The sequence below is a fragment of the Ursus arctos genome, chromosome X, assembly GCF_023065955.2.
Source record: "Ursus arctos isolate Adak ecotype North America chromosome X, UrsArc2.0, whole genome shotgun sequence".
Taxonomy (NCBI): Eukaryota; Metazoa; Chordata; class Mammalia; order Carnivora; family Ursidae; genus Ursus; species Ursus arctos.
The window spans coordinates 40,608,269-40,619,672 of NC_079873.1; the positions used below are offsets into that span (position 1 = coordinate 40,608,269).

Consider the following 11,404-nt stretch of genomic DNA (forward strand, 5'->3'; position numbering starts at 1 on the left):
GCTGACCAGTGACTACATCAGACGCGTCACACCGCCAGACACCACCCACCAACACGTGAGGAAATTCACATGTTGGGACACACACGGGCAAAGAGATTCCAGACCTCACAACTTGGGACACGTAGCCACAAACATATCAGGGACTTCAAATGCCACAAATAGTCCAGAGCCCTCACACCATGGGACATACACCATCAGACAGATCAGGGAGTTGAAATCCTGGGATATGCGTGCACGAACAGATTAGAGACCTCACAACCTGGACACACAACCACAAAGAAACCACAGGCTTCAAAGTCTGCAACATGGACCCACAAACTGATCAGGAACCTCACGCCCTGAGTCATTCATAACAAACAGATCATAAAGCTCGCACCTGAGATATAATCCCCAAATGACGCAGAGGCCATATGTACCCAAGGCGCAGACCCACACACGGACCAGGGACCTTAAATCCTGCAACACACAGCCACAATCAAGTCAGACACCTCAGAGGCTAAGAAGATACCAGAAACAGATTGTAGACCTGAAATCTTACAACGAAGATCCACAAACAGATCCCAGAGCTCACGTGTCAGGACATTTACCAGCAAACAAATCAGAGGCCTCAAGTCAAGGGACGTATACCCACAAAAAGCTCAGAAACCTCACACGGCCTGGACCTATGAGCCTAAATAAATCAGAGATCTAACATGCTGGTATATGCGCATGGTCAGACAAATCGGAACCCTCCCACCACCGGAAGCACCCGCCCAAACACACCAGAGACCGCACAACTGGAACACAAACCCACAAACACCTGGCGGACCTCACATAACAGAACGTATTCCCCAAAGCAGCTGAGACACCTGACATCGTAGGACGTGTGCACACAAACCGGAGACCTCACCTTCTAAGACGTGTTCCTACAAACAGCTCAGAAGCCACCAGTTCTGAGACATAGCCCCCCAAACGGTGCGAAGCCTCTCACTGTGGTTCATATACCCGCACACAGATGGGAGGCCTCCCGCCATCAGACACACGCTCACAAACAGACGGGGGAGCTCACATCCTGGGATGTGTGCGGACAACCAGATAGAGACCTCACGACCTGGAACACTGTATTCATTTCCTGTCGCTGCTGTAACAAGTCACAACTGTTACATGAAACAACACACATGTACTGTCTTACCTTTCCACAGGTCAGAAGCTAACAAAGGGCTTCAAAGGGCCAAAATCAAGTTGTTGGCGGAACTGTATTGCTCCTGGGGGCTCTAGGGGAGGATCCGTTTCCTTGCCTTCTACAGTTTCTTCAGCTGCCTGTATTCCTTGGCTCGTGGCCCCTTCCTCCAACTTCAAAGCAGTGTTTCATCCTCAAATCTCTCTCTGATTTCTATTTTTTCAAAAAGATTTTATTTATTTATTTGACAGGGAGAGAGAGACAGCCAGCGAGAGAGGGAACACAAGCAGGGGGAGTGGGAGACGAAGAAGCAGGCTCCCCGCGGAGCAGGAGCCCAATGCAGGGCTCCACCCTAGGACCCTGGGATCACGCCCTGAGCCGAAGATAGACACTTAGTGACTGAGCCACCCAGGTGCCCCTCTGATTTCTATTTCTGTCATCACATCTGCTTCTCTGACAGACTGTCCTGCCTCTCCCCTGTAAGGACCCTTGTAATTACACTGGACTCACCCGAAAAATCCAGGACAGTCTCTCCCATCTCAAGATAACTACTTTATCACCTCTGCAAAGGACTTCTCTTTTTTTTTGCAAAGGAGCTTTTAACATGTAAGGTCCCATAGTCGCATGTTCCAAAGATTAGAACATGGACATCTTTCAGCGACCCTTACCAACCTTAGATATACACACATGAGGAATTAAAAACATCCCATCCTGGGGTGCCTGGCTGGCTCAGTCAGTAGAGTGTGAGACTTCTGATCTCAGGATCGTGAGTTCAAGCCCCATACTGGGCAGAGAGTTTACTTAATAAATTAAAAAATTAAAACATCCCATCCTGAGATATGCACCCATAAGTAGGTCAAAGACCTCACATCCCATAGAGACCAGAGACCTTCCACCCTTGGACGTGTATCCAAAAGAAAAAAAAAGAGTGAGGCCCATGTTCTGCGTCATATACCCACACACAGGGTAGGGACCTCTCAAACTGGGACACATGAGCACAAACAGAAGACACCTCACCCCCTTCCACACACAGAGAGATCAGAAACTCAAATACTGTGATCAGAAAGGCAAAAACTGAACACAGACCTCATTTGAGAAATGTACCCACACACAGATGAGAGACCTCACAGCCCGAGACACATACTCACAGATCAGAGATCTCAAGTCTTGCAGCCTATACCTACAATCAAGTAAGAGCCCTCATAGTCTAGGAAAAACACCTCGAGACTGATTACGTACTTGGCTTCTTCAGAAAACACCCACAAGGAGTTCAGTGAGTTCCTAGCTTGGGACACAGATGCACAAGAAGATGAGATTCTCGAGCCAAATGAAAGACACCCTCAACAAGCTGCACACCTCACGGCTGGCTACACACATCTGACCAGACCAGAGACCTCTCATCCTGGTACATATAGAGCCGAATGAATCAGAAATCTTGGAAATACCCATGAAATATCAGAGATCTAACAACGTAGACATAGCCCCCAACCACCTCAGAGACCTCACACAAAGAGACACACAAAATCAGCAGAGGGACCTCACATCCAAGGACATGTACTCACAAACCGACGAGAGACCACCCATCCCGAGTTGCACACCCCACAAAACCCACAAATTGATGGACACACACACTCTCAAATAGGTCAGAGACCTCTTGCCCTGGTTCATACACCCACACACAGATCAGAGGCCTCCACCATCAGACACACAAACACATTCCTAGGATGTGAACAGACAACCGGACAGAAACATCACAACCCAGGACACTGTATTTGTTTCTTATTGCTGTTGTAACAAATCACCACAATTTTAGGGTCGTGGGAAAACACGAATTTATTTATTATTGTACATTTGTCTCGGTTAGAAATCCAAAAATGGGTCTTACAGTATTAAAGTCAGGAACAGAGCTGTGTTCCTTCTGGAGACTCTAGGGGAGAATTCATTTCCTTGCCTTTCCCAGTTTCCAGAGCACCTGTATTCTTGGCCCCTGTTCCCTTCCTCCACCTGCAAAGCCCTCCATGCTTCGTCTTCAAATCTGTCTGATTTCTGCCTCCATCACCAATCTCCTCCCTGATTAGGGCTCCCTGTTCACAAGTCCTTCACTGTACATCTTCGGAGCCCTATTATTTAGCCAAGTACAGATACATATGCACAATTGGAAATTTCACATCCCAGGACATAGCCCCACGAACAGCTCAAGGACTTCACAAGCTGGGACACACACCCACAAACATCTCCATCGTCAGATCACTGTATCCGACTTGGTCTGTGTCGTTACTTTGCGTTCAGTGACAATAGCCATCCTGTCCCCCTCATTTCAGGACTCTTGTGATTACATTGGACCCACCTAGAAAATCTAAGAAAATCTTCCCGTCTCAAGATGCGTAATTTAATCACACCTTCAAAGTACCTTTTAACATGTAAGGTCACATCTTCATGCATGGTTTCCAAGGATTAGGACACGGGCATCTTCAGGAGGCCTTAAGTTGGCAGAGTAGAGACATACACAAACAATAAGAGACCTCGAGTCATAAAACGCACACCTCCAAGAAGCTCAGAGACCTAAAATCCTGGGACATACTCTAGAAACAGCTCCCATCCCTCAACTGGAGTCATACATCTAGAAAGTAGTCAGAGACCTCCTTCCCTCAGACATACATCTAAAGAGAGCAGAGAGACACACATTCTGGTACATGCACCCACAAACAGGTCTGGGACCTCAAAAATTGGGACACATACCCACAAACAGAACAGACCTCATACCATTGACTAACAAGCAAAGAGACACCCCCCCAAAAGCCCACTTGCATAGTGTGATATAGACACACAAATGGATCAGACTTCATCTGAGAAATACACCCAGAAATGGCTCAGAGACCCCAAACCCTGCGACGAGAACCCACAACACATTAGACACCTCATATCCTGGGAAATACACTCAGAGTAATAAAGATGCTTGACACCTTGGGGCCCGCACCCACAAGGAAATGAGAAAGCTCAAATCCTGGGGCACATACATGCAAGCACATTAGAAGCCCCCACCCTGAGACACATCCCCACAAAGAGCTCAGAAAACTCAGACCCTGGATATGCACACTGGAACAAATAATAAACTCCACATCCCGTTACATGTTTGAGGATACAAATCAGAAATCTCATATACTTGCAAACAATGCCAGAAAGCATCAGAGGTCTAACAAGCTGGGACGGGCACCCTCAAACAGCTCAGGGTACTCATGCCTGGGATGTACATCCACGAATAGCTCTAAGACCTCACATCCTAGGACAGGTATTCTGAAACAGATCACGGAATTCACATCTTGGGAAAACACCCTGAAACATACCAGTCCTTTTAGCCTGGTTCACTTACCAGAAAACAGATCAGAATCTTCACCCCATATACCCTCCCACGCACTAATGATCAGAGAGTTCACATTCTGGGATGCACTTCAACAACCAGATTAGGAACCTCGCAACCTGGACAAGCAACCACGGAGACTACAGACCTCAAACCCTACAATATCTACCCGCAAAGAGATCAGAGACCTCACCCTCTGAGAAATATGCCAACAAACAGATTGGGGAGCTCACATCATGGGATATACTCCAGAATGAATCAAAGACTGTATACGACCAGAGATACCCACAAATAGATCAGAGATCTCAAACCCTGCAACATGTGCTTTCAGGTACGTCAGAGACCCGACATGTTATGAAAAAAGAGCCACAAACAGACCACAGAACTAGTATCTGGTGTCACATATCCCCGAAGAGATCAGAGAGTTCCCATCCAGAGATATACACTCACAAGAGATCAGAGGATTTGGGCCAGGGGACATACCCTCATAGCAAGCTCTTCGAAACCTCACACCCTAGACACTCATAACGAAACAGATTAAAGACTTATATTCTGGCATATATACCACCAAAGAAAGTAGCAAATTCATCATCATCCGAAATACATCTGAAACACATCAGAGACCTAATAATCTTGCACACAATGCACACACATTGTGAAGACCTCACACACTGGACGTACACCCCAAATCCACTCAGAAACCTCACGTCTGAGGACACGCACACACAAACAAGCTCAGAGAGACCTCACAGTCTGAGATGTATGCCAACAAACAACTCGGAGACCACAAATGTTCGGACACCCTCAAGTAGGTCAGAGACCTCACACCCTGGCTCATCCCCATGCACAGGGAGCAGAGACCTCCCGCCATCAGACACACGCTCACAAACAGATAGGGGCGTTCACATCCTGGGATGTGTGCTGACAACCAGAGAGTGACCTCGCGACCTGGGACACTGTATTTGTTTCCTATCGCTGCTGTAACAAGTCACTGTGATCTTAGTGCCATAGAACAATACCCACTTACTACCTTACATTTCTACAGGTCAGAAACCCAAAAATGAGTCGTAGACAGATAAAAACAAGTTGTCAGCAGACCTGCCTTCCTCCTGGAGGCTACAAGACAGACTCCATTTCCTTGCACTTTCCAGTTTTAGAGGCTGCCTGCATTCCCTGGCTCGTGGCCTCTTCCTTCATCTTCAAAGCCAAATCTCTCTCTGATCTCTCTTCTCTCGGTTTCAGTTGTCACACCTCCTTCTCTCGGTTGGCTTCCATCTTTACATCACCAGCTCGGACTCCGCACGTATCACTCTCCCATGACCATTTCTTTTCTTTTTTAATTTTTTAAAAGATTTTTATTTATTTATTTGACATAGAGACAGCCCGCGAGAGAGGGAACACAAGCAGGGGGAGTGGGAGAGGAAGAAGCAGGCTCCCAGCAGAAGAGCCTGATGTGGGGCTCCATCCCAGGACACTGGGATCACGCCCTGAGCCGAAGGCAGACGCTTAACAACTGAGCCACCCAGGCGCCCCGTCCCATGGCCATTTCTGACTCTTACCATCCTGCCTTCCACGTAGAAGGACCGTAGTCATTACGTTAGACCCACCTGGTTAATCCAGGATAAACTCCCAATCTCAAAGTGTTTCGCTTCATGAAGTCCTTTTTCCCAGAAAGTTAACATAGTCACAGGTTCCAGGGATTGGGACATAGGTATCACTGGGGGCCAGTATTCAGCTAAATGGAGCACAGATGTGATGGACACGGAACTGACTGACAGAGACATGACATTCTGGGAAATACATCCACAGACCAGTCAGGGAACTCACACCTCATATACGCACCCACAAACAGATCAGGGACCTAAGAGCCTGGAAAGTCTAGCCATAAAGAAATCACAGACTCAGGGGTGGGTTCCTGGCTGGCTCAGTCAGTAGAGCATGCAACTCTCGATCTTGGGGTTGTGAGTGTGAGCCCCACGCTGGGGCTTAAAGAAAAAAAAAGAAGAAATCACAGACTTTAAATCCTGCAACACAAACCTACAAACCGTTCAGAGACCTCATACGCTGCGTGGTACATCCAGAAACAGACTACGGTTCCTGTGCCCGGCACACGCACTACCACGCGAGAGCCCTCAAAGCCTGGAATGCAGACCCATAAACAGTCCACATATGGCGCTTGCTGTCATTCACTCCGAAACAGATCAGAAACCTCACAACCTGGGATACACCCACAAGTCCATTATAACCCTCACTCCCTGGGACACACACACACACACACACACACACACACACACAAGGAGCTCAGACACTCCACACACTGGGACACTCACCACCAAGCAGATCAGAGACCTCATGTCCTGGAATATACAACAAACAGATCAGAGAACTCACATCGTTGACAAAATTCATGACCAGACAGCACGTACTGACACATTCAGGAAGGAACAGAGAAGAAACTTCACAGCGTAAACACAACCGCAGAGAGGTCAGAAAACTTACACTCTGGGCATACATACCCTAAAAGATCTAGGACTTTACATTCTATGATATATACCCACAAACAAATCAGAAACCTCAAATCTAAGCAAATAACCCCCCTAGCAGATCAGAGAAGCTACAGCCTGAGACATGTACCCATAAAAACTAAAGAAATGTATTCTGGGGACGTCTGGGTGGCTCAGTTCGTTAAGCGTCCGCCTTCGGCTCAGGTCATGATCCCAAGGCTCCTGGGATTGAGCCCCGCATTAGCTCCCTGCTCAGCGGGGAGTCTGCTTCTCCCTCTCCCTCTGCCTGCTGTTCATGATCTCTCTCTCTCTCTCTTTCTCTCACACATGCTCTCTCTCTCTCTCAAATAAATAAATAAATAAATAAATAAATAAATAAATAAAATCTTGAAAAAAAAAGAAAAAATGTATTCTGGGATGTACATCCACAAATGATCAGAGACCTTAAATCCTGGGAGTTAGACCCACGATAAGATCAGAGACCTTACGTCCTGGGATATGCACCCAAAAAACTGATCAGAAATCTCACCTCCTGGACAAACACACCCAAATAGATCAGAGACCTCACATGCTGGGGCATATACCCACAAACAGCTAGGGTCCTTACACTGTGAGACATATATGCACAACCAGATCAGACCTTACTCTTAAATCGGGCCCTACCGCTCAAAAGAGAGGGGAGAGCACCTATCTTGGGAATATACCTGCAAATAAATAAGAGGCCTCATGCCATGGGACATACACCCTCACCCAGGTGCGAGACCTCACATGCTTGGAAACACACACGGAATAGATGAGATACTTCACACTGTGGGTCATGCACCCTCGAAGAGATCAGAGACATGACATCATGCGTCATGGGATATAACGCTTACAATTGGCATTGCTGTCCTCTTGGCAAGAATTAACTCCATGAACAGATCAGAGACCTCACACCCGGGGACATATAACCACCAATAGATCAGAAACCTTACACTTTCTCTATACACCCATGTAAGAGACCTCATGTCCCCAGATATACAATGATAAATAGTCACAGGCCTTGCATCCCGGAACATCAACAATAAAAAGACATACACCTCATATCTCAGTAAATAACCCCCCAACCAGATCAGAGACCTCACACCATGGGATGCAAACCCAAAAAGACCTTGCAGACCTCACACACTGGGACATACACCCACGGACAAAAAAGAGACCTCACACCCATGTTCATGGAACCACAAACATATTGGAGAACTGACACCCTTAGCATATGCCCATGAAAGACGCCTCACACGCTGATAAGTGTAGTGACAAGCATATCACAGACCTCAAATCCTGGGGCTTACACGCACAAACATCAGTGACTGCACGCTCTTTGGACATATACCCACAAACATTATCAGAGATCTCCCATTCTGGTGAATACATCCACGGAGAGATCAGAGACCTCACAATGGGGACATCCTTGCAGAGACAATGCAGACACACAATATTCTAGCACACACAGCCACAAACACAACATAGACCAGACACCTGGGAATTATAACCATAGGAGTGAAAGACCTCCAGCTTCTGATACGGTTATGAGATCAGAGACCTTACATGCAGACACATATCAGGGGCTTCTTACTTTGGAACAAATACCTAGAAACAGACTGGGGCGCTCATACACTGCGAAATACACCCCCAAACAGACCTTGACATACACCCAAGAAGACAGACTCACATACTAGTATAAAACAACAAATAGATCAGAGACCTCATACCTTGGGACATACATCAACAAAGGGCTCAGAGACTTCAAACCATGGAACATACGCACCGAAGAGATCAGAGACCTATACGCTGGGTGAGACAGCCACAAACATACTTGAGAACTCACATTATGTGAAATGCCCCCACCCCAAACAGCTCAGAGACCTCACTCCCTGGGAAGTAGCAACACAAAAGTATCAAAGAACTGGTCCCCTTGATCTATACCCATGCAGAGAGACCTCACATATTGGGACATACACAGGGATAGACAGCTCTGAGACCTTTTGTTCTCAAACACACACTTACCAATCAACCATAGATTTCATTTTCTGGTACAGACACCCACAAAGAGTTTAGGGAACTTACATCTTGGGAACCACACCCACAAACATTTTAGAGACCTCGCAGTCAGAGACATACACCCACAAACACAGCAGAGGCCGCACACACACTCTGGGACACACACCCTCAGACAGAACAGTCCTTATACCCTGCAACACACACCCCACAAATGGACCAGAGTGCTCACACCCCCAGAAAACATAACCGAAAAAGCTCAGAAACATTCCAACCAGGAAAATATATCCACAAAGACCTCAGAGACCTCCTATATGGGGAAATATACCCACAAACATGTCAGAGAGCTCACACATTGGCACATGTACCCCCAGAGGCCAGAGAGCTAATATCCAGGGACGTAAAACCAAAAACAGATTAGAGACCTCAAACCCTCGACATGCATCCAGCAGAGAGACCTCACATCCTGAGAAATACAAGGACAAACAGATCAGAGACCTCATAGCCTGGGACATATACCCACAAGCGGATCAGAAACCTTTCCACCATTAGACCATACACCCACAGAGCAGAAACCTCACACCCAGGACATACACATCCAAATAGATTAGAGAACTAACATCCTGGAATATACACCCACAAACAAATAAAACACCTCTCCTCCGGGGAAACCCACACCCAAACAGATTGGAGACCTCATAATCTCATGCACACACACTCAAAGAGTTCAGATCCCTCACACCCTGGTACACACACCCATGAACAGAGACCTCGTAAACTGCAACACAGAGCCACAAGCATATCAGGGACCCCATATTTGGGACACACAGCCACAAACAACTCAGGAACTTCACATCTTGGGACATATACCCATAAACAGTTCAGAGAGCTAACACCCGAAAACAGATTTGCCCTGCTCTCAATACCAGAAATATCAATATCTGGACATAGACTCCTGAACCCAGCAGAGACTTTATATGCAGGGACTCACTGGCCCAAACTGCTCCAGCACCAATCAGCCTGGATGCAGACTCCAGTCACCTTCCTGGAACTTAAAACTCCACACACTTCAAAGAACAAATGGGATCCTCCAAACACGATCCTCCGAAGAGCTCATGGCTGTGAACACTGAGACACCCAAACACCTCACACCGACAACACAGACTGCAAGGGAGCTCAGAGACTTCAAATTCTGGACCCAAATACAAAGTATCTTAGAGACATCCTATCTGGGGATTAAGGATCCCAAACAGTTATGATCACATTCTAGACGTGAACCCAAAACAGCCCAGAATCCCCACACTCTGAGACACAGATCCCCAAATAGTTCAGAGACCTAAAAATACACAGAGACCCCCCCACAAAGAGATCAGAGACCTAAAAATGTGAAAGAGGGGATTCCCCAAATACCCAGATATGGATACAGGTCACAAAAAGCTCAGAAATCTCGAACCCTAGACAGAGACCCTCAAAGAGCTCAGAAATGCCACAAATTGGTGGCACCTGGGTGGCACAGTCATTAAGCGTCTGCCTTCGGCTCAGGGCGTGATCCTGGCGTTGTGGGATCGAGCCCCACATCAGGCTCCTCCGCTGGGAGCCTGCTTCTTCCTCTCCCACTCCCCCTGCTTGTGTTCCCTCTCTCGCTGGCTGTCTCTGTCAAATAAATAAATAAATAAATAAAATCTTAAAAAAAAAAAAAAGAAATGCCACAAATTAACCAAACTCAGCAGCTTAAAACAACAGCAAACACCAACCATCTCACACAGTTTTGGGGAGTCAGGAATTCAGGAGCAGCTTAGCTGCATGGTTCTGGCTTTGAGCCCCTCAGGCTGCAGTCATCAGAAGGCTCGAGTAGGGCCGGAAGCTCTGCTTCCAAGCTGGATCACTCACATTGCTGGCAATTTAGTGATGGCTTTTGGCTGGCAGTCCTCTGGTACATAGATCTCTTCACGTGGCTGCCTGAGTGTCCTCACAACATGGTGGCTGGCTTGCCCTAGAGCAAGTGACCCGAGAAAGAGCAAGACAGAAGCCAAAATGCCTTTAAAACCTTCCTCAGTGTAAGTACTGCCTTGCTGCGTCCCACAAATTTGGTAAGTTTTATTTTCATTTTCATTTAGTTCAAACTATTTTTTGGGATGCCTGGGTGGCTCAGTTGGTTAAATGTCTGACTCTTGATCTCAGCTCAGGTCTTGAGATCAGGGTGGTGAGTTTAAGCCCTTCACTGGGCTCCATGCTGGGCGTGGAGCCTACTTAAAGACAACAATGACAACAACAACAACAACAACAACAACAACAACAACAACTAGTTTTTGACTTCTCTTATGACTTCTTCTTTGACTCACCGAG

The 11,404-nt window shown here is 46.9% G+C and overlaps 1 non-coding gene across 1 annotated transcript; it reads left to right on the plus strand.

Annotated features, from left to right (window-relative positions):
• The first annotated feature begins 1,877 nt into the window (after window positions 1-1,877).
• TRNAR-UCU (transfer RNA arginine (anticodon UCU)) lies at window positions 1,878-1,950 on the plus strand. The gene has a single exon. It is a non-coding gene; the product is annotated as a tRNA-Arg (tRNA).
• Window positions 1,951-11,404: the final 9,454 nt, after the last annotated feature.